Source organism: Mesocricetus auratus, unplaced genomic scaffold (genome assembly GCF_017639785.1).
Source record: "Mesocricetus auratus isolate SY011 unplaced genomic scaffold, BCM_Maur_2.0 Super-Scaffold_100013, whole genome shotgun sequence".
NCBI classification, from domain to species: Eukaryota; Metazoa; Chordata; class Mammalia; order Rodentia; family Cricetidae; genus Mesocricetus; species Mesocricetus auratus.
In genome coordinates this window covers 41877505-41903942 of record NW_024429196.1, presented here as the reverse complement: position 1 = coordinate 41903942, position 26438 = coordinate 41877505, and the positions used below count along the sequence as shown (strand labels likewise).

General features: G+C 40.2%; 1 protein-coding gene and 1 long non-coding RNA gene across 2 annotated transcripts in view; one reads left to right on the top strand and one right to left on the bottom strand.

Annotated features, from left to right (window-relative positions):
• LOC121143537 overlaps window positions 1–26438 on the bottom strand; it is a 122070-nt gene that overhangs the window by 28914 nt on the left and 66718 nt on the right. The gene's annotated exons all lie outside the window — the stretch shown is intronic.
• The window catches only part of Pou6f2 (POU class 6 homeobox 2), a 382575-nt gene that overhangs the window by 300684 nt on the left and 55453 nt on the right, over window positions 1–26438 (top strand).

Here is a 26438-nt window from a genome sequence, read left to right as displayed (position 1 = left end):
CTGGAAATCTCACTAGTGTCAGCTCTCTCCTCAAACCTATAATGACTTGATCTATTATGATATCTCTCATCCTGCTCTCCTTACCTCCTATTCTTACCTCCACTCAACCTTCCTGCTCCTCCATGCCTTCTTCTCCCCTCCTCTTATCCCTCTCTCTTTTTCTGGGTTCCCACTCCCCTCCCCCGATGTTCCCAATCTTCTCAGGAGAGATCTTGCCTCATTACACTTCTCTGGGGTATCATGCATCTCTCTTGGGAACCTCCTTGTTTCCCAGACTCACTGGCACTGGGATTGTAAGCTGACACTCCCCTGATCCATATCTAAAATCCATATGTGAGTGAGTACATACCATATTTGTCTTTTTGTGTCTGGATTACCTCACTCAGGATGGTTTCCTCTAGTGCCATCCATTTGCCTGCAAATTTCAAGATTCCATTGTTTTTCTCCGCTGAGTAGTACTCCATTGTGTAAATATACCACATTTTCTCTATCCACTCTTCAGTTGTGGGGCATCTAGGTTGTTTCCAGGATCTAGCTATTACATATAATGCTGCTATGAACATAGTAGAACAGACATCCTTGTTGTGTGAATGAGCATCTTTTGGGTATATGCCTAAGAGTGGAATTGCTGGGTCTTGTGGTAGACTCAGACCCATTTTCCTGAGGAATGTCCATACTGATTTCCATAGTGGCTGTACAAGTTGGCACTCCTACCAGCAATGGAGGAGTGTTCCCCTTTCTTCACATCCTCTCCAGCACAAACTGTCGTTGGTGTTTTTTATTTTAGCCATTCTGACAGGAGTAAGATGATATTTCAGAGTTGTTTTGATTTGTATTTTCCTAATGTCTCTCAGCCATTTTATACTCCTCAATTGAGAATTCTCTATTTAGTTCAGTCCCCTACCTTTTAATTGGATCCTTTGGTGTTTTGGAGACTTGTTTCTTGAGTTCTTTGTAAATTTTGGAGATCAATCCTCTGTCAGATATGGGGTTAGCAAACAACTTTTCCCAATCTGTGGGGTGCCTTTTTGTCTTGCTGACTGTATCCTTTGCCTTACAGAAGCTTCGCAGTTTCAGGAGGTCCCATTTATTAATTGATATTTCAGACAACTTTTAACCATTTGAATCTTTATTCATCCATTGTATTGGATGTCTATCAAGTACTAGTCTAGGGCTAAGGTGGAAATTAAGGGTAAATATAAAATTTAAGAAGTAAATAAAAACTTAAACCATACAGATTATTGAGCATTTTAACTTCTATGATATAATAATAAATGAAGTCAAAGCAAACGAAAGTGCTAGAGTGAGAAGCTTACTATTTGATATAGGTCAATCATAGAAATGTATCTCCATCAAGACAGACCTTTGGCAACAAATGGAGGAAGAACACTAAAGCACATAAGCAGTATGTTTGGAGGGGACACTTGGCAGATTCAAGGAGGCAGAGATGGGCTGTCAATACTGGAACACAGTGGAGGAGGCCAGAGTGGTAGGACTGTAACTAGAACTTGACAAGGAAGGAACCCCTAGGGATGTTGTGAAAAGATGACTGTGAGAAGTCACAAGCGGGAAGTACAGCTAGGGGCAACTGAAGCCTGGAGTGTCAGTTTGTACCAGGTTTCTGTGGCAGAAACAGTGAAAGGTAATCTGATTCTGCACACTCTGAAGAAGAGCTATCAGGGTATGCTGATGGACTAGCTCTAGGTGTGAGAAAACAGGTGTGTGGTAAATAGAAATTCCCAGCAGCAAGTCTGAAGGCTATCATACAGTCACCCAGTCTCTGCAGATTCCCAAATGCATTTCAGTAAGTCTGCAAGCTTTCGGATTTCTAGAGTTCATATTGTGTGCATCACCACCCAAAAAATCAAATATGGTCAGCCCATTGGTTCTAATTTGAAAACTGAAGGGATGGATGCAGTCTCTAGAGACTGACCTACACAACTGAAGAGATGAGAGTCTTCACTGTTAAAAGGCTGTGGGGAGAACAGAGTAGCAAGCAGGCTTTGTTTAGGACAGGTAGTGCTTTTGAGAGCACTCAATGTTTGAGAAATGTGAAGGAGTCCGTTGTGTTACCAAGTTCTGGACTTGAGAGTTCATCAGAGTAGCACTGTGATGTAATGGCTGGAAAACACGTCTTGACAGTGAGGGTCGAGTGCTCTCCCTGGAAGCTCCAACTTGAAGGACACCTGAGGATGGAGGGGTATTGGTCACAGAGACTAAATGGGTTAAGAGGTAGAAATGGGGAGGTACTTGCAAGTCAATGTGGGGCGCATGCTCTACAGAGGGAAAAATATCTATGCCAGACAGCTTTGGCAAGAGTCCAGGATAAACAGGAGATACACACAGAATAAAATTAAAAATATGAAACATAGAAAAGTTGGAGCTATGGTATATCTCTTGTATGAGGGCCCCAGTTTCATGTCTAGAACAAGGACAGCTTTGTTCTAAAATTAATCTGACAGATGATCGTGGAACTAAAGTTTGCTTTTTAAAATGAGAAGTGGAACATCACGTTTTTTGCTGCCACAGTCCTCTCACATAGGGTGCTCTTTGACAGGCAAAAGGCCCAACATCCACTGAGGCAGTGGAAGTTTCCCTAGAGAAGAGCTGAGTGTGCTTACCCACCAGACACAATGCAGATACAGAGGCTGTAGCTGTGTACTGGCGGCAATGGGCAAGAATGGAAGTCTCCTGTTTGATTCTGTTTTCCCTGTGACATAAAAAAGGTCAGTGAGTAAGAGAAAGAATGAGAAAGGAGGTACTGAGAGTATAGGTGAAATAAAAAGAGGTAAAACCATCTTTAAATGACTATGGGGGAATGTATAGTTGCTGGGTAATATCAAGGGCCTGCCTCCTTGAGGTTACCAATCACTTAATGTGAGGCTATAAGCATCGTTGTGTGTTTCTACTGCTAAGATCAGCTGTGCAGAAGCAGGAAAGAATGGATACAAGCTGCCCTGGAAATGCTAGATAGATAAGAAAGATGAGAAGGTTTAAGAATTATTAGTTCCAAGGAAGTTACAAGTTTGAATGGAAGTTCCAATGGAGTTTGAAATGGCTGAATAAATGAGTTGGAAACAGGAAGAGAAGCTGAAGAATAGGGTGCTGGTAACAGACGATGGGATGGGTATGGTTATTGGCATCACAGGAACATAACCTGATGAGAGAGAGCTAAGGTAAGGTGAAGGACAGATTTACTGGAGCATAGAAGGTCAAACAACTGAGACACTCAGGGTATCTGAAGGCTATAAAAACCACACACACACACACACACACACACACACACACACACACCTTGCCATAGTAATCTCATAGAGAGTGACAGAGCACCTAGTAAAAAGTCTTCAAGCAATGAGGTAATATAACTTAAGCACCTACAGGTTTCTGTAACAAGTAGCAGCCTGTATAGTTCAGTTGAGCTTCAAGCCCCTTACCCAGGAGCTGGGTGGCAGACTGGCACAGGAGCAGCAGTGATGAGCAAGCATCATCCCCTGGATCCCCAGGCCCAGTGTCAGGAGGGATGGATAGAAAGGGCCACTCACATGAGCTCTTTAGAGAAGTAGTGTTCTGAAGGAAGAGCAAGAGTCATGTTGTGGCAGAAGGGTTCAGACAGGGTGCTAAGGGGATAAGCCATCCAGATCAAAAGAAATATAAATCCAGAGACCACAGTGAAGAGCCTCTGGAGCTCAGGAGTAAGAAGAGATGAGGCATGAAAGAACAACCAAGTGTAGGTGTTCATTCGAGATTTGGGGACTCTCTGAGGTGACCAATGCAACTTCCAAAGCCAGCTGTGGTGGGCCAGGAAAAGTAAGTACCTTGTGGAGAGATACACAAGTATGGGGATAATTTCCACTCTCAAAGACAGAGGTGGAAACTAAGAGAGGGGCAATATTCTGAGAAACATAAGGAGACCTTTGAACCCTGTTAACTCATGACCAACACAACAGTGATTACTGAGAATACTAAGTCATTGATAAAAACTATTACAGATATCCACAACTGGTCAAAATTCATAGACCCAACACATATTGGGGTGCCCAACCCCAATTAATACACCTACAATGTAACCAACAAACCTAACACTCAGGGATCAGCATGGAAGAGGGAAAGACTGTAAGGGCCAGAGGACTAGGATATCTGGTGCAAGACAGTGTCTTCTTGCAGGAAAACTGCAGTCATTAAATCTCAGCAATATGGTCACTTAGTATTTCCATAATGACAAGAGTTGACATGCCATGTTTAGATGAAGAGATACAGGCAATTAATTAGTGGCTGCTGAATCAGTTTTCTAAATTTAGGGAGAACTCCCTCCCCTAATCCTGAGTAGTCAGTCCTAAACACAAATACATATGCACAGTACTAAATGGGTTCAACATGATATACTTTGTTCAACATGATTCACACACACACACACACACACATACACACACAATTATTTGAGAGGGAAAAACATGGAAAAAGTTTGGGTGGGAGAGGGAGGTATAGAAATGATGTAAATACAATGCTCATGTATGAAATTCTCCAAAAAATAAAAAAGTTAATTAAAATATATTGATGAATTGATATCAGTTAATGTAATCATTACCAGTAATAATAGTTTAGAGGCTATTTGCTTTTCTCCTATTATAAATTTCAAGTATATTTGTAATTAAATGTTCAAATATACAATGAACTGAGAAAGCCATTTGTCTATCAGACACCATGCCATGAAAATAAATATAACTTTAAAATCAGGAGAGGCATGGTGCATTTGAGAAAACACAGCATGGAGGTATGCCAGATTAACCAAGAAAAATCTTGGCTGCCTATTGCTCTCAATCAAGTTCCTCTCCATAGCCAAGTTTTCCCAGAAGATATAAGGGTTAAACCTTTTAGTGCTAGCACTGTAAAACTTGTAAAATGTGAATCTTTTAAAAGTATTTTACTCCCACCCCTTGCCTTCTTAAACAGAGTATCATAGTAATAAAATTTTTCTATTTGCATCACGCCTCATGGTTTACAAAGTACTTTCCAAACATTATATCATATTATCCTTCAACATCCTGGTAAAGTAGGTCCTTAATAGATTTGACAGGTCCGTGAGAGGGGCCAGCACACAGTGTGAAAGACCTAATACAGACAAAAGGAAATATAATTTCAGCTTCCTGGTGATTTTTGGGTCATGTTTAGTGATGGAGATTATAAAGATGTTTCCTGGAGAGAGGGCCAGGTGTGTCACATTAGAACATAATCAGCTATTAAACAGTATGTGCAGACAGCAGGTGGCCTCAGAGACTGGGAGAGGAGATGGCTCAGAACTGGGAGTATATAAGAGGAATTGGGAGGAGGGGAACCCAAGCCTTGAGTTCTAGTCAAGTTAAGAATTTCAAATTTCCAGAAAAATAAGAGGCTACAGTATTCCCATGCAGTTGGTGGAAGGAGAAATACTGGCCAAACAGTTGATGAAATCAAAGTTGTCTGGGTGCTTCTTAAGGAAGAGGAAGTCAACTATGAGGAGTGATTCTTAAAGTTGAGTCGATGAGGACCCCAACCCCAGAACACTGGGCACAGTGTCACATTTCCATCTCTACTCTAGAGAGCTCAGCTCAGATACAGTTTAACAGATCCCATTTCATGGCTACATGCTTTTCCGTTGAGCCAGCTCTGTGGCTTTACAAGGTAATGCCCAGAAAGATTATTATTCTGGTTACATTGTGGTTAACCTGCCATTATGTCCACTGATGACTCTGCCATATATCCACTCAAGGCATCAAACCAGCTAGCTAGCTAGCAAGCGTAAATGCCCACTATAGTTCCTTGCTATAGTGCAGGAGTCAGCAAATACTTTCTGTAAAAGCCAGATAGTAATCATTGTACTGGTTAAAAGGCATAATCAAGGTTCTCATATATGTACATATGTATATGAAAAGGAATTGCTACATATTTTATTGATAAAAATTCTAAATGCCATAACAATAATTAAATAAAAAAATTCAGCCAAGTGGTAGTGGTACACACCTTTAATCCCAGACTCAGGAGGCAGAAGCAGGTAGATCTCTATGAGTTCTAGGCCAACCTGTTCTACAAAGTGATCTCCAGGATAGCCAGAGCTGTTACACTGAAAAACCCTGAATTGAAAAAAAAACTAAAAACAAAATTGTAATATGGGTCTACTAATGAAAGAATAGAATCTTTGGGGAAGATGTATTTCTCAGGGTTTTCCAGATAAATTAATAGACTATAGAATCTATCTGAAGGAGAGAGGGAGAAAGAGAAGGGAGATGGGGGGGGGGGGGAGATACATGGTTCTTAGGATTTATATTGGAGGCTCTCAAATTGGAAATCTGAAGAAGGCACATACCACTTCTAGCTACAAGTTTACAGGACTCTCTCATATTATGGCTGGGAGCCTGTTGCTCTATCCATGGCTTCCACAGACTGGGTAAATCCCACACATATAGCTGAGGGTAATCTGCTAATTCAGTCTACTGACTTAAATGATGCCATCATGGAAATATCCAGAAAAATGAAAACATCTGAACACTTCTTGGTTCAACCAAATAATACAGAAAATTAACCAATACAGAGGTATGGCATTCATTGAAACTGCACTAAATGTAGTTCTTGTGCACTTAGCCCTTGTCATCATCAAAACAATGTCAATGTTCATTTGTGAACACTGTCCTTAACTTGCTAAGCTGTCCAAATATTTTCTATAGACCAGAGTTGACTGTGAGCAGCAGTTGGTTGGCTCTTACCACAGAATAATAGTAATAATAAAACAATAATTATCCCTAAAAATAAAGATAATGACAGCCTGTCTGTTGAACTTAAGAAAGGACCACTTAGGCTTGGAATCTGACCTCCTCCTTTAGTGACTGAAGAATCTTCAAGAAGTTGTTCAACCCTTCAATGACTCGATTTCCTTCTTTTGAAGGTAGGTAATGAATTGACCTTACAGATCCTAGGAGGATGAACTGGGAGTAATTTTTAAGTTCTTAGAACAATGCTGGCCTTTGGTGAGCGCTGTAAAAGTGATATATGGTGTGATGGCGTGGTGTGGCGATGACCCTAGGAAAGATGGGAGGAGCATGAATAACATGAGAAATAAGTTCTATTGGTGCCAGGGCCTTACATAGTCTCTCCATGTCTCAAGCACAGCTAGGAAGTTGATTTATCAACCTCTGAAGAAAACTATTAGCAAGTCAAAGGTGAGATCTGTTCTTGTATTCTAAGAAGCAATAGTCACAAATTTGCATTGTGTCTAACAATCAAAGTTACTAATATTGATTATATTCCAAAGACTGGGTAACCCAGGAGGATAGTGGGCTTGGGAGTGGAGCAGAGAGGAATTTGACACCTGTCTGTAGAAATAACCCAGACTCTAGTACACAGGAAAATCAAGAACTGTCTACGTAGCCATAGTTAATTGGGTGAGTTTGTTAAAGAAGCAAAGATTTTACCAAGGGGCTGGGAACTGGTGTCTTTATTGACTAAGGAATGAGTTCTCAGATTCATATACACCGATTTTTCTCTTTGTCATCTCTGTTTAACACACTGAATTTGTTCTTTATATCTAAACTCGAGCCATGCAGAAGAAAACATGTCCCTATCTGCACTTCCTATGATGTATCCACATCCTTTGCAAATTTAGTAACATCTTTTATAGATCTTAGCTATTAATTGTAGCCAGTCCAAGGAGATTTTTTTGAAAGAGAAATGATGAATTCTGAAAAATAAAAAGATCTGGCCTTATTGCTTTGATGAAGATTTGCCATCCATGACCCTTTAAATATTGAACTTGGACTATAAAAATATCACTTCTTATTGATCACATGGTTATTAAAGTCAGTCAAATGCTGAATTTATATGTCAAATACTTGTAATATTTCTGTAAATATTAGGGCAGAGAGAGAAGATGATAATGCCACCGTGAATCGCATTAGATCTGCCCAACTTTACGTAACTGAAAAATAATAAAACTGTCAGCAAGAATTTCATTGTAAATGCCCAGCACTTGTCAAAAACCATTATGCATCATTTTCCCCATGTATAAGTGTCTGTGCATGAACCCAGAAACCATGCACACACATCAGAGGACAGGGTCAAAGTTCGGGTGTGCCTGACCCCTCTGCTGATGTGCTTCTCTGCTGATGTGCCCCTTCACTGGGCCCCCATGGCACAGCACCTCACAGCAGCTGGGACCACGCTGAAACCCAGGCCAGCACATCAGTTTCTCTTTTTCTTAAACTCGAACCTGCTATAAGATACAGACCAACCCTCTGGGTCTAGAGAAAAAGCCGGAGAGCTCACTATTTGAGCAAACACAAATCAAGCGTTAAAGGTGGGTCTCAGAATTCCCTTCTACCAGTATTCAAACCTTGACTGGATTGGTCAGCAGAGAGCTTTAGATCCCCAAGATGCCTTTCCATATAGGCAAATGCTTTCTAGGCAGTAACTTAAAGGGGCCATCCATCAACCACAGGGGAGTCTCCCTGCATTGGGGAGCAGAGGGAGCCAAGGAAGGCCCATGACAAAGAAGGGGGAGGCATTTCTAATGGCATTTTGATGTACATGCACAAAATTGATGTCGGAAGGATCATTGTAAAGCCCCAGACAGTGGAGTACTGAGGACATTTTCAGGTGGTTGGCAGATTCTGGCTGGGTGAGCCCAGTATATTTTCTCATGTCACAGTTGATTAGGTTCACAGGGAAGTGGAAAGAGTAAAAAATTCTCTTATTACTACAGCAGTGCCGTCTCAGCCTCTTTTCCCTTTGAATGCAACATTAGTTTTTTGTCCAGAAGTCTAACTGCTTTCTACAGTTTGGGGAATTGTAAAGCAGAAACAATTTCCCAGCCAAGCTGACCTTCACAGTAATGAGAAATGACTGGAATTTCTCTCTATTTCTCTAACATTTGGGGAGGTTGGCAAGGGGTGGGGGATGGGGGAATATGCTTGTTTTACCTGATATTATGTTGTGGGTGTCCACTCGGCACTTGGAGCCTAATTTCTTTTCCGTTCAGGGGATTACATGGACTGTTGCACCATATGACCTGTGAGCCAGTCTGCACGTGTATGGAGGAGGACAGTAATGCACTTTAAATCTTCTGGTATCACACCGGAGCTGGCGTTTTGTTGCAGCCATTAAATGAATAAATACTTTTCTCTGGGGAAGCTATTTTCATTTACTCTCCAGCCAGGCTCAGGGGATGACACTGAGGTTGGGACACTCCTCTTTAATTTAAGCCATGGCACCACCCCTCGTTGGTCCTTGGTACCCTCCCAGCCCTGCTCATCCAATCAGTCTCCCTTCCTGCCCAGGGTGGTGGAGTTTCTTGTTGTTTGCTTTTTTTCCTTCTGTTTTCTCCCTGACTTCATGGTCACCATTCCATTCCAATCAGGCATGACTACGCTCAATTGAAATCCAGTTCTTTTACTCATTAGTGGTGTGGCTTTGAGAAAGCTACTGAAATTCTCTGGACCTCAGTTTTCTCATCTGGAAGATGGGGCTTATGACACCTGATTAATTCACAAGACTGTTTTAATTTGAAGGGGAAAAACACACTTACACACCTACACACTTAGCATGTTTTCTTCCATCTGTCCTAAATAAAGGGTCTTAATAAACTGTAAGTGGTTGTTAACTAAATTCTTCCCATTTAAAATATATTGTAAATTAGCTATTAATCACTCATTTGGTCTCAAGAAAGAATCCACAATTATCCATTCACTGGTATATGATAGAGAAAGGTGATGAGGTGATGATCCATGCTTAACTTTGAGCTGCATGTCTTGGAACTAAATCTCTCTCTCTCTCTCTCTCTCTCTCTCTCTCTCTCTCTCTCTCTCTCTCTCTCTCTCTGTGTGTGTGTGTGTGTGTGTGTGTGTGTGTGTGTGTATGTGTTTCCCTTTGTCTGTCTGTCTTTCTCTGTCTCCCCCTCCTTCATCCCCTTCTTTTCCCTCTTCTCCATCCTCCCACTTCCCCTCTCCCTCTCCCTCTCTCAGAGACTGTTACATCTAAGTGACCAAGTGTTGAAGTAAGTGGTCAGTGCAGAGGGACATTGGGGAGAGCCTGCAAAAGCTAAGGGTAGTGTATGGGATTCAAGGACTCAAAAGGAACTTCAATGCTTTCTCCATTTGGAGGCTGGGCCTCCCACCTGGGTGACATTCTCTGGCATGTTACCATGCTCACCCAGGTATAGATGGGTTAGGTCTGTTCCAGCTCTCACATAATGAGCTACTTGAATATCATTTGCTGTTTGGAATTATGACTGTTAAAATGTGAGTCACAAATACCAGAAAGTACTCCAAATGATACTAATATATCATTTATTAACTATGACGAATGAAGCTTTTATTATTATTTGGTGTTATTCTATTTGGATTCTGTTTTAATCTATCTTATTGCTAGTACAGTTTAATGTTTACTTAGAAATATATATACATTTAATTTACAAAGCATGTTTAATATATAATATTCAATGATATAAATATACATATACATGCATAGTATGCATAAATGCATATTTAATTATATGTTAAATATAAGTTAGGAGTAAATGAATTATAATACTATCCATGGTTTGCAGATTAGCCAGCCTCAGAGTGTGTACCGTGCTAGAGTGTAACAGAATTACTTCAGTGTACACCATGTCACTTCCCTGGAGTCGTGTTGATACCTGTTGGTGGTACGGTATAGTATCACGATATGGCATGGACAAGTATGAACCCATGAAGCCAGAAAGCAGAATTCCAGAAAATCTTAATTCTGCCTGGTCCTAAAACTTGCCACCACTTCTTAGAAGTCTTTGCTACTTCCAAAACATGAGCCTTTCACTGGGTCTTCAAAGACATCCCTTCTGACAGTATGACAGCAGCCAAGTCTCTGCGAATTCTCATTCTTGCAACCTGAGTCTTTCAAAGAGTTTTTTAAACTCCTCAAATCCTAGAATTGCCAATGTAAAATTTGAGAATTACCTTACAATTGTCCAAATGTGAAGAATTCAAGACTTTATTTGGGACAACAGCAGTGCACAGGAGGAAAAATAGTAGGTAATTCTTCAAAGCCAAAATGACCACAAGGAGCTATGATGGGATCTTTGAAGAGGGAGAGAGGAGCAGGCAGGCAGGACAAAGGGGCACTGGGGGAAAGCACCTCTTCCTGTTGTGTGCCATCACCACGGCAATGATGCAAAGACTCTCGGGATTTTTCTTCAGGTAGGCAAAGACAGAAGACCTACCATGAATGTAACCTGGAACACAATACATTAAATCTCTCCTGGCAGAAGAATGTTTTTGTTAATCTTTGTCCATTAACGAACCCCTGTTTTCAGACTCTTGGCTTTCTACTCAGTAATACATTTTGTGCTTAGCTGGTTCTTCTTCAGTCACCCAAATGCCTGCCACTCCTCTTCATACACATCCACTTCCTCCTAGTGCACTTCTATCTTATTTTGTTGTTTGCTTTGTTTTGTTTGAGAAAGAACCTTGCTGTGTAGCTCTGGTTGAACTAGAACTTACCATATAAACCAGGCTGGCTTTGAACTTATCATTCTTCCTGTCTCTTGTCTCCTTAGTGTTCATCACCATACCCACTTCATCTTTATTCATTGAGTTTTCTTTCTCTCACCATGGTTGTTAACATGGCTGTTTCTTTTATCTTCTTGCATTACCAGGTACTAAACGGTTTCCAAGTGAGACTGCACCCAGTTTCTGTGACCCTGCAGAGGGGTCAGGCACTCTGTTGTTTCCATGCAATCACTATTAGCTTTGTGTTTTCTTTTTAAATGTTTCTAACACAAAGAAATCCAGGGCCAATTTCTCACTTGATCCTCCCAACCTGGTCCCTAGATATCACCAACACCAACTCCCCTGATCTCTCTTAGGTCATGAGTGAGCAGATACTCCTTCTCCAAATGACAGCCCTTGTCATTTGAGGTAAAATGCCCTTCCAACAGCGGTGTGACTTTCTGAAAGAGGGCATTTATAGGCACTCACATAGATGAATCGTTTTCTTTCAAGCAGGGAAATGTATTTTACTCTTCTTGCTTCAACTAGGATTGAGCCTATTCGTTTCATTTTTTATGCTCTCCTGTTTTATTTAGAAATGATCTATTCATTCCAATGCAATTGAAGAAATACATATAACTCAGAAAAAATTACTGTATTATTCACATGAGAAGTATAGATGCTCTCACTGAATATTTTCATAGCTCCACTTAATTTGAACTGTATAAACCTGGCCTACAAATTTTTCTTTTATTTATTATACTCTAAGCAGGCAGAATAATCCCTGGGGGGAGACCTAGATTTCTAATTGCAGCTGCTTCTGTGCCCCTCAGACAAAGTATTTAACTTCAATTTCTTCACCTGAAAATGGGGATAATAGGATCTATTTTTCAGTGTCTTCTAGGATTAAATGAGATGATATTAAGCACCTATTTTTTCATACGTGCACACACACACACACACACACACACACAACCATTTCATTTGTAAATACTGCTTTAGAGGACTCTCCATCTCTAACATCATGGCTGCACACCATTTTGCTAGCTTAACGTAAACATAAACTGTTCTATAAACGGCTTTGCCTCTTTGCAACCTAGCATTGTTTATATTGTCATGGATAGGAGTTTCTTTTTTAAGATACCATAAAATAAGGATACTGTAAGAGAGAATGATACTGCTAACAAAAATTTCCTTACTATAATTGAAACTTTTACCTATTTTACTGTTTTATTAGCATGTACCCACTTCTGTAATGAATGTCCACACAAAAGAAGAGTCAGAGTCGCTCAAATGTTGCCTCCTATCTTTTTTGTCCTAGAAGTTGTACCCTTTGGGGCAAGTGTCAACAGTGGCATTTAGTAAAGTCTTTGGTGAACAGGTCACCAAAAAGAAGTACAAATCCTGCTAGGGGTGTACTATCCCGTGGTGGCTTTTGCTTTGGATGTTCAGTCCCCATTCTCTATAGCAGTTCCCAGAAGTGCTGTGTGACAGGCAGAGAGGAGAGGGCCATTGCCTTTCCTTGGTCTCATTTGCCAGAGAGGGAATCACCCATGTAGTCAGTGGATGACATCACACACAAAAAGTAAAGGGGTCTAGCCTCCCATCTGTTCCTACTTTCAAGTCATGCCACCTTGGGTCACCTCTCATGAGTTCATCCAACCTAATTTCAAAAAGTGTCCTAAAGGAGTCTTGTACTGTGGGTTGCGGAAGACTGATTGGTATGGATATGTGTCTCTCCTCAAGATATTTGCATGATTGCAAGAGGTGATGCTCCTGCTGCAACTGAAGCAGGAAGAAATGGCCTAATTTTTAAATAGATTCCTATAATCAGTTGATTAGATTCCTGATTTTCATTTAGTAACCCAGTTTATACTTTAATAAACTTGTACAACTTTTCTATAATCTACATATATATGTATATATGTAAAATCTTCAGAAGTATTTGGAGGTAATAAATATGTAATTTTATGATGAAGTATAAAAGAAATGCCATTTTCACTGATGACTAGGGTCACACCTCTCAGACTGAAAACACCATGGTTCAGCATCTCATCTCTTTAACCAGTTGAAAACGAAGAAAGACAAATATGTATGTATATACACTTCATATATATGGATATATACATATGAATTATTAAGTCTTTGTCAAATGTTCATGCCTGGCCCAATCAAACTGGTGTTCTGGTTGCAAAATACACCGAAGATTGATAGCAAGAAATAAGAAAAGGGAAAAGTGACCTCATGATCAGGGCCTAGGAAACTAAGAAGAATGATGCTTCATGTCCAGATAGGAAGAGGCAGGAACAGATCAGATTCATGAGGAGGAAGAAAGCAAACTGTCCAGTATCAGAGAGGGTACCATCAGTATGTGGATAGATAGACCAGAACATGAGAGTGGATGGGATGAGGCAAGCAACAGGATTCCACAGATCCCAGCAAATGGAGATAACGCTGCATGTGGGGATTCTTGCACAAGCTTGTAAGTCTGGGAAGAGAGGGACTTTAAGAGATTCCCCACTTAGCCGGGCGGTGGTGGCGCACGCCTTTAATCCCAGCACTTGGGAGGCAGAGGCAGGCGGATCTCTGTGAGTTCGAGGCCGGGCTGGACCGATAGCCTCCGAAACAATACAGAGAAACCCTGTCTCGTAAAAACCAAAAAAAAAAAGAGAGAGAGAGAGAGATTCCCCACTCCCTGGAGATTCTGGAGAGACTAAAGTAGGTGCAGACTGGGAAGAACTGCACGCTGTAGTTTTGTAGATTGTGGGATGCTGCCCAGAATCTTGTCTTATGGCACTGCATCAGAGAGAGTAAAAGTAAACAGTTGTTCAGAGAGCATAAAGATTCTCAAAGTTAGATTCAGAGACACTTCATGAAGACAAGACCAGGGGCAGAGTGCCAAGCAGTTCACACATGCTCATTGGTTTTCATTATACTCCAAAGTCACCAAAGAAAACTCAGCATTATTTAAGCTTAGGAAATCATTAGCTTTTTATTGGTGTGAAGAGATATGAATTACATGTAATGTAGTAAAAAAAAAAGTCTCCCTTCCCCTCTAAGTACTCAGGCTGTGTTCCCACTATCGTTTATGTATGCAACAAGACAAAATCTGATAGAATAGAAAGGAAAATGCCAGCTGAAGATTTTTATTTTGTATATGAATACTTCACCTGCACTAGCATGCATGTACGTGTGTGTGCGCGTGCGCACGTGTGTGTGTGTGTGTGTGTGTGTGTATCACATGCATGCTTAGTGCCTGCAGAGGCCACTGGAGGCACTCAAATTCCCTGTAACTGGAATTACAGATGTCTGTGAGCTGCTGCTCTGTGGGTGCTGGGAACCAAACTCAAGCCCTCTGCAACAGGAGAAAGTGCTCTTAACCACTGAGACATTTATCCAGTCCCAGTTGAGACAGTTGCAATTCATATATTTTTCTAATTTATGTTTTTTGCTTGTCTCTAGTTCATGGTTTTTTACAACAAGCACATATTTTGTGTATAATAAAATTGATAAGTTAAAAGAAGGTAGCAAAGTTAGCAGTAGATTGTCTAATATTTTGTTGTTCAAGAATAAAATCCTAAACATCCCTCAGCATCCAAAAACCCTGGTGAGCTAGCATGAGTAATGCTTTGGATGACTAAGGTTTCCAAATGGGAACCGTATGCTAAGCACATCCCCAAAACAACTATCTACCATTGTTTCCTGAAATAGTTTGACTTACTCTTAGAAGGAAATGATCATCTTATTTGATATCCTTATTAAATCTAATGGTACAAGCTCTTCAGCACAAAAGAACTATGTTTTGACCTCTTCTGCCATCACTAATAGCATGTGGAAGCCAGCAGTGAGGACAGCAGTCACAAGAGATACTGTGTTCATGGGCCAAATGCCAGAAGAAATGTGTGAAGGTGTTCACAGTCACACAGCAAGCCAATGCTTAGAGTGTCAGACCACTGTTGACTAATCTCTTTAGACCATTGCCAAATGCCCTGGGGGGAAACTGCACATGTTCCAGATTCTGAGGACAACTTCCCTGAGCTCCCATCTCTTCACTCACATCAGGTATCTCTCAGCATTCCCACCACAGCATATCACATGTAAAGAAGCTTCAGGTTTAATTTGTCTCTCACTCCTTCCTGCCAAGGCAGAGGGAGTCAGTGCTATCACCTTTCCCCCAAACGCTCAATTTAAATATGAGAAGTGAGACTCCCCCCAGAAGGGTCTTAAAATAAGTAGCAAATTACAAATCATTCAATGTAAGAAGCTCAAAGACCTTTGTCCTAAAAGCTGATTCAATAATACAAAGCACTGCCCCTTAGAGGTCTCAGAGAGGAAGATAAATCCAACTAGCCCCAGTGGTTCTCATTTGTTCCACCAAAGTCAGGAGGAGGAATTTTATTGGCTGTGTCTCATAAAATAATAGACACTCCATCCTTAAAAGTACTTGCATTTGGTTCAAATCAAATGCTCCAGGGCTTGGGCCAGACACCATGGCAAGGCTGTTCCCTTTCTACAGTAGCAATGATAGATAACCGTGTTGAAATCTGTGCAAAGTTTCTTAAAGTTTTAACAAAATACGTTACAACTCAAAGTATGTCCACATTCTGATCCCATCTGAAGTTTGTAGAATGTAGGACAACAAAGTCTGTAGAATGTAGGAAAACAAAGTCTGTAGAATGTAGGAAAACAAAGTCTGTAGAATGTAAGACAGTTGGGAGCTGCAGCTGTTTTGTCATTCTTTAGCAAGGCCAGTCTGCTGGATATATTGAGTACAAATTAAGTTAACAAATACCTACCTACAATGATTTTCCAGGCTTAGGGCTTAACCAGCTTTACTTGCTCCTGCCTCAGGACCTTGCACTTCTTGTCTTCTCTCTACCTGGATATACATCGTATTTTTACAGGAGTTGCTTCCTCTCATCATTAAACAGTCTCCCTTTGCGATATCTCTCCTGCCCAAATGACCTAATACAAGAATGCAACAGCAAGCACCCTATCTTATGTGGGTCTTACTCCTTATTTCTCCAGTATCTATAACAGTGTAGGCATGTGACAGACATCCACTAAATAAAATGTGGATGGATGGATGGATGGATGATTGGATAGATGGATAATTCCACTTTTACTTATGGTTTCTTTTGGTTTAGTCTCTTACTTTTCTCCTGGTGGGCCATATTTTAAGCATCACCCTTACCATGTTTTGTGGTATAATGCTGTTTTACAATAACTCCTTCTATGCATGCAACAGAAACAAAAAATAATGGATCAAGTTGATTCTATACGCATGGAAGCTATGTGTTCCAGAAATAAAACATTACCATGAATTATTTTTCAGATAGTAATCTTTAAATGCTTTTTAAAAGCCATAGCATGGAAGATATTATTTGCATACATAGAATTTGTAACCTACCCACATTTAAAAGGAGATACAAGAGGGATTATGATAAAAATATATATAACAGTCATAAGCAAAGCCAATAAAACAAACACCAAAATCAATGCAGAGTGAAAGGAAAATAAGACACCAAATGGGTAGGTTAATGCCATATCTATAATTGCTCATTAAACTTAACTCTGGACTTCCCAAGGGTGAAGTTAGGAAATAATAGATTCTATAAATCTCAAATCCTTGTAATAGCAAAATAGCCGTGTGTGGCAAATGACCAGCCTTTTCCTTTTGCATGTTTATTCAGTCAACAAACGTCCATTGCTTCCCCAATAAAACACAGTGCAGTGCCAGCAGTAGTGCAAGGAAGTAAGGGGATAAGACATAGTCTCTGCTCTTGGATTGCTTTCAGTTCTAGAAGACGAGAGGGGAAATTAGACATGGCTATGACCAATTTTTAATATGACAGATACTAATTAGAAGCAAATACAAATTACTTAAAAGTAATAGAAGAGACTGGTTTTGATGATAGAACTTTGTGCTGGCTCTGGTTGGGAAGGAACTCATCAATGAAAAAATGTCTCTAATCCATGTCTCTGTGTTGGAAGGAGCATGATAGGTTCCAGGAAGAACAATGTTCTTAAGTACTTAGGCCTTAAGAATGCCATGATCGCCAGCAGTGGTGATGCACACCTGTAATTTCAGCACTTGGCAGGCAGAGGCAGGCGCATCTCTGTGAGTTAGAGACTAGCATGGTCCACAAGAGGTAGTTCCAGGACAGCCTCCAAAGTCACAGAGAAACCCTGTTTCAAACAAACAAACAAAAAACAACAACAAAAAAGAATGCCATGATCATCCTACAATAGCAAGCACTGTGAAAACACTGAACACTAAACTTTGTATAAATGCCTCAAGTCAGTGCTTTCTCTATTCCCCATTCACTAAGAAATGCAGGCTTATAGGGGGTCTTCGTAGGTGTGCCTTCAGCTCCTTTTCAGGCAGTGGCATGCTGGTCCAGCTGCTTGAAATGCCCTCTGTCAGCAGTTCCTCTTGGTGGCCTCGGTTGCAAAGGGCCTTCTCCTTCAAGGTCATGCCCTGACCAGGATGGCCCACTTCCAATGACCTACTCATGTGACCCTTCAAAGCCCAGCTCTAGCCCTTGCAAATCTTCACTCCTCACATGTTTCACTGCTCTCTGGCAGCGTAATCTGATCTTTTCTGTCAGTTTGCTTTAAATAAAATATTCTTGTTCCTTTAAAATAAGTAACTAAATCAATAAAGCCCATCTCAGCCCTTGCTTATGGGCTGTCAGAGCTCTACAGCTTCCCTGTGGGCTTGAAAGACATCCAGCCTGCGTCAAACCCAAGTTCTCCTCTCACTCCTTTGACTCACTCCTTTCTGTAGGGCTCAGTTCCAAAAGCCTTCCTTCAGTAACATCCTATGCCCCATAGCAGTGGTTCTCAACCTATGTATCACAACCCTTTGGGGTCAGATATCAGATATTTACATAACACTAGCAAAGTTACAGTATTAAGTAGCAATGAAATAATTTTATGATGGGGGTCACTATAACATGAGTAACTGTATTAAGGGGTCTCAGCATTAGGGAGTTTGAGAGCCACTGCCCTACAGAGCCTGCTTCCAGGTAAACCCATCTGGAACCCTGTAAGAGTGGGAGGATGACAAGCATCATCTAGAACCTGCATAATAGGACTCAAACTCAGCCATTGGTCCTACTCCCTATTGCTAATTCAGATGCAGAGATGAAATTAGAGCTGCATGTTTAGGGTAGGTCTGTGACTGCCTTTGTGTGCATCCCCTGGTTATGACCTTTCAAGGAAAAAGAAAGATGTCTCTCAGCTTTTATATAACAGCAAATGTAGGTATGTGAAGTGTATGTGTTATTTAAGTTTTTGATTCTTTTGAGAACTTCACACATTAATACTGTGTTTACATCATTTACCCCCCTCTCAAATTTATCCCCCAGCCTCTCTACTCCCTCTTAAGTCCATTGTCTCTTCCTTAGTTGTTGTTGACCTACTGAGTACTTCTAATGTGCTTTGTACATTCATGAGCTAAGAGTTCATCTCTTAAAGTTGCATCTATTTAAAATGATGAATTGAGCATGGAGGGCATGCCACAGCATGTGTGTGACAGTCAAAGGATAACTTGAAGGAGTTAGTTCATGTCCTCTACCATGTGGGTCCTGGGCCTCAAACTTGGATATTTAGGCTTAGTAGCAAGTCTTGGGAAAATGTCTTTTTAAGTTCAGTACTTCATTGCTTTTGGTTGTTTTTATTCAGAAAACGTAATCATCTCAGGAACAGAGAAAGAAGCTTCCAAAGCCTTTGTTAAGACCTTGGTCAATATTTGTCATCTCCTTGCTTCTGCTGTTTGAATGTCCTGTAAGAAGATTTGTGTGATCATCAGAATAATTGTGTAGGGTTTTAAGAGTTTAATTGACTGTTTAAAGCAGCCTTAGGCTCACAGAAAAACTTGATGGAAGGTGGAGAGTTCACACACATCCCTGGTCCTACACATGCATAGCCTCTCCTACTGCAGCACCCCACACACACCCAGATGGTGCATTTATTATCATTTGTTATCATTAATGACCCAAAGCTCCAGTCTACATGAGGACATACTCTTGGTCTTGCTCATCTTCTACGTTTGGACAAATGTTTAATGACATTCATCCTCATTCCTGCCCCAGAAGTTATGGGAACTTCCTGTTTCACCCACCACTGCATCGCTGTTTTTCCCAGAGTATCACATTTGGTGTCACACAGTGCATACGTAGCCTTTTCATAGTGACTTCATTCACTTACTGTGAACCACTACCAAGCACCTGTTAGGGTAACCCACATTCAGAACACACACACTGAGGCTGGAGGAAACTTGATGCAATGGACACTTGTGGGAATGCGAAAGCCACTTTGGAAGGCAGTTTGACAGTTTCTTACAAAAATAAACATTCTTGCTATACAGTCCACCTAGTGTGCTCTTCATATTTACCCAACAAAGCTGGAAACAAGCATCCACACAAAGATGTGTTCTTGGATGTTTGTATTCCATTCATAATTCCCCAAACTTGATAGCAATTAATATATCCTTCAGCAAGTGGACGGATAAAGAAAATGTGATACATTGGAAATATTTAATGTATATTGAAATTCAATATTCACCACTAAGAAGGAGTGAACTAGCAAACTATGAAAGGCACAGAAGAAATGAATGTGCATTACTAAGTGAAAGAAGCCAATCAAAATGATTTGAGAGAAATAAAAAGTTGCTGTGGAGTGACTCCTCTAATGCCTGAGTGAATTCCCTAGACTCTGTTTTCTAAGGAAAACAACAATGAGAATGGACAAAAAGTACTAATTTTGCTGCCAAATTCGTATTCCACTTATTCTTTTAAATTAATGGCTAGTACATGAAGCCCATTTTATATCTGAAACCATTTCTACTTGAACCAACATATTTTATAATATGTTGCCTGATTACTACTTGAATGCTAGGTGACAAAGTTCATGAAAGATAAATGCATTAAAAATGTTTTAAAATTATAGGATTGTTTTGAAATATTTCTAAAATGAAATGTAATTTTCAATGTATTTCCTGCATTTATTTACTGTAATTTTACTGTTTTGCTATAGACATCTTTCTACATCCATGCATTGACTCCTCCTCCCCATTTTTGAGAGACACACCACTCATCATTGAGAAGCAAACCTATAGTGACCATAATGTTCTTAGCAATGGTCACAAAAGGCACAGTCACTTGTTTAAGGAATTCAGAAGCCCCTGCATCATGTTACCTTCTACCCTTTTAAGTGAAAATTAAGGGCAAGGTAGCACCTCATGATGATATCGAAATGAGTTATCACCAACAACCCTGGTATAGAACAAATTTATCTACAGAAATAGTACTACTTCTTTAGTTCAGCTGTCACATGCTTCAAAATGAAGTTCAGTGTCAAGTTTCAAACTCTTAAACTGGCTTTTTTTTAGAACCAGGTTTTACATTGTAAGATTTAATTGCAATTTATAATGACTCTCTTTTTTGTTAAATATTTTTTTCAAGACTTCACATGTGATCAATCCAATGTCTTTAGTAACTTTTCTTTCTTTCAACTGTGAGATAAAGGAATTAATTTATAAAGGCAAATAATTTTATCCACCAATATTCCTAAGTCTTAAAAGGGCTGTGCCTTTGCCTCTTCATATGAACATATTTAGCTACAGTGTTCAATAGACATGACATGTATGTTTCTTAGTTTTATTTATCAGCAAATAACATTTTAAATTGAGGTTTATATGACAAAATGAAAGTGTTAGTGGTCATTTATTATTTATCTCCCAAGCCACACATGTACAGAGAACAGTGAAGAGTCTTCCTCTTGATTGATCATCAGCACAGAGAGAATTAACACCACCACCACCAACCCAGCTCAGAAGTGAAAACCCAGGAGCATACATGGCCTTCTTGAGTGCTGTCCTCCAAGAACCATGCAAGCTTTTCTCCGTGAGAGTTTCCTCTATCACTTGTGCCTGCTTTCCACTCTGTCCACACCTCTTCTCTTCATGACATGTAAAAATTACTTCTCCAGGTACTGAGAGTGAGGGCAACTATACACTGTTGAGCTTGCTGACTGGTTATATTCCACTTCCTAGGAATTCAAAATACTGCAACCCTTGTTGTGCAATGATAAGCAGGTATATTTATGAATTCCCAAAAGTGTGTGGTCTCCATGATACATGATACTGAAATTGATAAATCTTATCATAACCAATTTACATGAATTATAACTAAAGTGTCAGTAGGAACATTTTCCAGACCTAGGTAGTTTGTGAAGCACCCAGATTTGAAGATGCAGCCATTCTTTGAGATATAGATGATGGGATTAGGTAATACAGATTGCAAGCATACTCCTTTAGTGCATTTGTTAAATTTATGGATAACAGATTGATGTGTCATCTAGCTTTTCTCGGGAAACACAACATAGGACACAATTCTGAATGGTTTTACACATGACACTATATGTAAAGGAGCTACTGTGATCAAATAATGTTGGGTGCAATGGTTATACACACCGAGAAAGTTTCCTTAACCATGGACTGTGTCCAGAGCCCTTAACATACTGAGATCATTATAAGTCATCAGAAGGCATATGCACCACACAGTGCTTGTCAAACCTATTTGGCTTCCAGACCTTATACTCCAGAGTAAACCCTGAGACACAGTCCCAAAACACAGGCTTTGAGAACTACTTAAGCATTCTGGCACAGCATCATTGCTTGCATACCTAACACCTAGAAGTGCATTGTTCTAAAGACATTATGAACTTCCATTCTGTTCCAATATTCTTTAAAATTATATTTATCACTGTTTCTTAGTTATATGTAAAAACTAAATTGAGTAACTTGATCAATTTACCTAGGTTCTTAAAATTAAAATCTTTAAAAAATAAACACGCTTAACGCTTTCACATCTCCATTTCTGTCTTTTACTGTTTTCTACAAAAGAGTTATTTAATCACTTCCTGAAGTGTTTTTTACTTCCTGAAGTTTTTTATTTTCTTTTAGTTCAGTGTATGCAAGTATATGAGTGTATGAGAGTGTGTGTATGTGTATAAGTGTGGGGTGTATGTATATAAGTGGGTGTGGCCTGGGCTAGGTGTTTATATGTATGTGAGTGTATGTGAGTATGTGTGTGTGTACAGAGTGTATTTGTGTAAATGATTAGGTGTGCTTTGAGCATACATGTGTGAGATAGTAGATGTGTCATTTGTGAGAATATATGTGTAAGTGTGCATATCTATAAGTATAATTATGTGTATGCATATGTGAGTGTGTTATGGAGTGTAATATGTGAATATGTATCTGTGTAAGTAAATGTCTGTATATGCGAGTTAGTATGAGTGACATGTGCGAGCATCTGTGAATTTATGTGAGTGGGCGTGTTTTTACCTGTGTATATATGAATGTGTGTGTGTGAGAGAGTAAGTGCATATATATGTGACTGTATATGAGAATTGTGTTGGTGTGTGTGTGTGTGTTGGTGTGTGTGTGTGTGTGTGTGTGCAGGTGAGACTGTGTCATATATGTGTATGAAAGTGTGTTCAAGCCTGTGTGTTAGACTGAGTCTTCCTCGATGCACTGTAACGGGGAAATGCAGTGGCTCTCAACTTTTAAAGAGTGGTACACAAAGCAAAAACTAATCTGAGGATTCAATTAAAATGCCACTAAGGCTTTCTCCCATCCTGACACAAGAATACAGCCTCCCTAAACCCAAAATATTCTGGAATCAATATTAAAGTTATCCTAGTCCCCAGAAGCTGACCCTCTACCTGGGTTATCCCTAGTCCTCCTGCGGTGGCTCTTCAGCACTGAGACATTCCAGTCCTTAGTCTTCTGGAGTTGTTGAAAGCCTTTTTCTCTCTGACTTGCAATTGTTTGTCTTTTCGCATCAGGCAGTCTGGTTTTTTATTAAAAATCTATTGCAGATTTAACATTCTATTGCTCCCTGTTCTAAAACATCATGATAGTTTTGTCATATGGAAAAGGTTTCAGGCTGTCTCAGCTTAAGGGGATTTTACATACCAACCCTGCCAACACCAGGCAGCTGGAAGCTACCACAAAAGTCAATGAGCTGCATGTCAGATTAGAACCTTGCCACAAGCCTGATTCATTAAATGCTTACTTTCAGCCATGTTTTCATTTTTTAAAGCCATTAAGAAAATTATATCAAGTGACCCATCTATAATACCAGCACTTGGAAATCTGAAGCAAAAGGAGCAAAAATATTGCCACAAGTTTGAGACCAGTCTGGGCTACAGAGCAAGATCATTTTTCAAACACACACACACACACACACACACACACACACACACACACACACACGGTGGAGGGAGAGATGGAGAAAAGAAGACAAGGTACATATAGAAAGAATAACATTCAATTAATATGTTTATTTAATAATTCTTATAAACCTTTAAAAAGTTACAGCACTTGCCCTAATTTTATTACATTTTAACATTTATCATTGTAGATTTGGGGACCTTACATGTCCCTAAAGTCCTGTGTTAAAGGCTTGCTCACCTAGTTTCAGTGATATTGGGGTGTGGTAGGAGATGAGGCTTAGTGAAAATAAGTAAGGTCACAGGGTCATGGATTTCAAAAGGGACATTGGGACCCAGGTTCCTCCCCTTTGCTTTGCTCCTCAGTTAGAATGAAGTGAGAGCAGCTTTCTTCACACTAACTGTGCCCAATTAGTCACAAATTAACCAGGCCCAGCTACCATGTACTTCAACTTTGTCTTCTGTGAGTCTAAATGGACTTTCTTGAGGTAGGAGAGGAGGAAATGCCTTAAAATGTGCGTCGTGGAGTTTCCATGTGGTGCTGGCGTGGCAGGTTGGATCCATCTCAGAGCCACAGCTGGCAGCCTTGTGCCTGCAGACCTCCTCGTGGAAGCCAAGTTTCTAGGGCTGTCTTCCTCAAAGCCCTCAGAGCTCTGGGAGAAGCAGAAATCTGGCTTTCTCCAGTCCTTGGAGTAGCATAAATGGTGATTAATGGGCAGATCTCAGCATGGCTTCCTAGTCTTCCCCAGAATGCTAGGATCTGCTGTGGTTGCAGGGCCTCTGGAGTCAGCTTTGAGAACATTGGTGTAGCGCCATCTTCTCATTGCAATGACAAAGTCAGACAAGGCCCCAGGAACCAGTGAGCGATCAGCTGACTCGGGCAGAACCCAAAAGCCCTGGCTTCCAGCGACTTTGCCTTCGACATCCTAAGGAAACCCCTTTGTGGCCTTCATGGCCAGCATTTTCTTGGTGCTGGCCAGTACCTGGAAAGACTTCTGCAGGTTTATGTTATTGATTGGGAGGAGGACTGCGCTCGTCAGTCTCTGGTTACCTGCTCTAAATGAGGGGAAGCCCAACACAGCCTTGCAATTGCTCATGGTTAGATTCAGCTTTATACTTTTAAACCTATGTTCAGCTTTATTAATGGGAGCTTCCCAATCTATACAACAAGTTTTTATATTTTCTTGGCTCACGGCTTCCACAGAGAGTGGTTCTCATTGTTGGCTTAATGTTTTTAGAACAACCTATAACCAATATATTTGTAAGTGCAGGAGGATTTTATTTACCTTTAAGCATTCTGGTCATGGTTTTGCTCTTTTTTTGTGTTGTTGTTTTTTTTCTGAATCTACTCAGCCATATTTTCTCTATGCTTTCCTTTATAGAATTATTCACAGCTCTTCAAAGATGGTACTGCAGCTACCTCTGTGATGCTCAGGGTGCCTTCTTGGGCCATTTGTCAGAGGACCTCACACTGTGTGGTGAAGGGACAACACTAGTGTTTAGTCAAAGATGCATACAGACACCAACTTAAGAGGGGTGTGACCTGACCAGAAATGGTATTTTCTTCTATTTACAATCTAAATGCTATTTCTGTTCCTTACTGAACACTCACGAAAGATGTTGTCCTAAGGTTCGTGGCAGAAACATTTTTTAAAATGCTGATTGCTACTTGTTCTTGGGGTTGAAAACTGTGACCTATGTGTAGGATTCTTTTCTGAGAATAACATAGCCTCCGAGGCTATAACATCTAATCAGCGAGTAAAGTTTGTGAAGCAAGCAAGCTCCTGTGCTTGGTAATAAAATTCAGACGCAGCTTACACAAGGGCCTCCATCTGCCCAGAGGTGCTTAAAACCTTGATATATTCAGAAGTAGACGTATAAGCACTTTTAATAATGTGATTATTGAGATGGAAGAAAAAGAGGGTTTTGTTTTGTTTACTTAATGATCAATTGAATCAGTTGGACTTGAGAAAAGTTTTGAGTTTCACCAATGAAACTAGAATCTATATAAAAGAATACATTCACCAGTAAAATATCTCAAAGTAAAAGACTTTCATCTATTTGGGGCAGATTCTCAGAGATTTGATCTTGTCATTCCTTCTAATTAACTGATAAAATTAAAATTTACTAACTGACACTTTGGCCTTAAACATGGACCCAGTCCTAGATGGGTGATCCTTCATAGCCCATCACTGTAAGGTTTTTGTAATCTAGATCATTTCTTTATTTCAAAAGAAGATAATTTAGTTTCTATTGTCAAGTATTTAATTATCAGTTTTTGGACAGTCAGCAGTTTAAATTTCCCTTTACAGAGAAACTATTTTTTGTAGATTGCTGCTAATCAGTGACTCCCATGCTGTGAAGGTGTTCAGATGGTCTCTATAAAGTCACAATGGAAATGAACATGCAGGCACTCTACTTTCAGAGCTATGACTCTCACTTAGGAGGCTCCACTCACAAGCAGCAGCACCATTCCTGTGTGTGCTTCTGAATCGATGCTTCCATGCCTTTGTTCTCTGCTATTAAAGCCAGCTAAGATGTACCCGGGCTCTGTCTCCTGCCCTAACTGTGCTGTGAACACTCGGGGGACTTTCTGATGCCACAATTCTGTATTTAGTCTCTCTTCTACTATAATTACTCATCTTTTACCATCTGCCTAGTCACTCTGTGCTGTGTGTAGGGTTGAACTTCTGTGAAATCTGT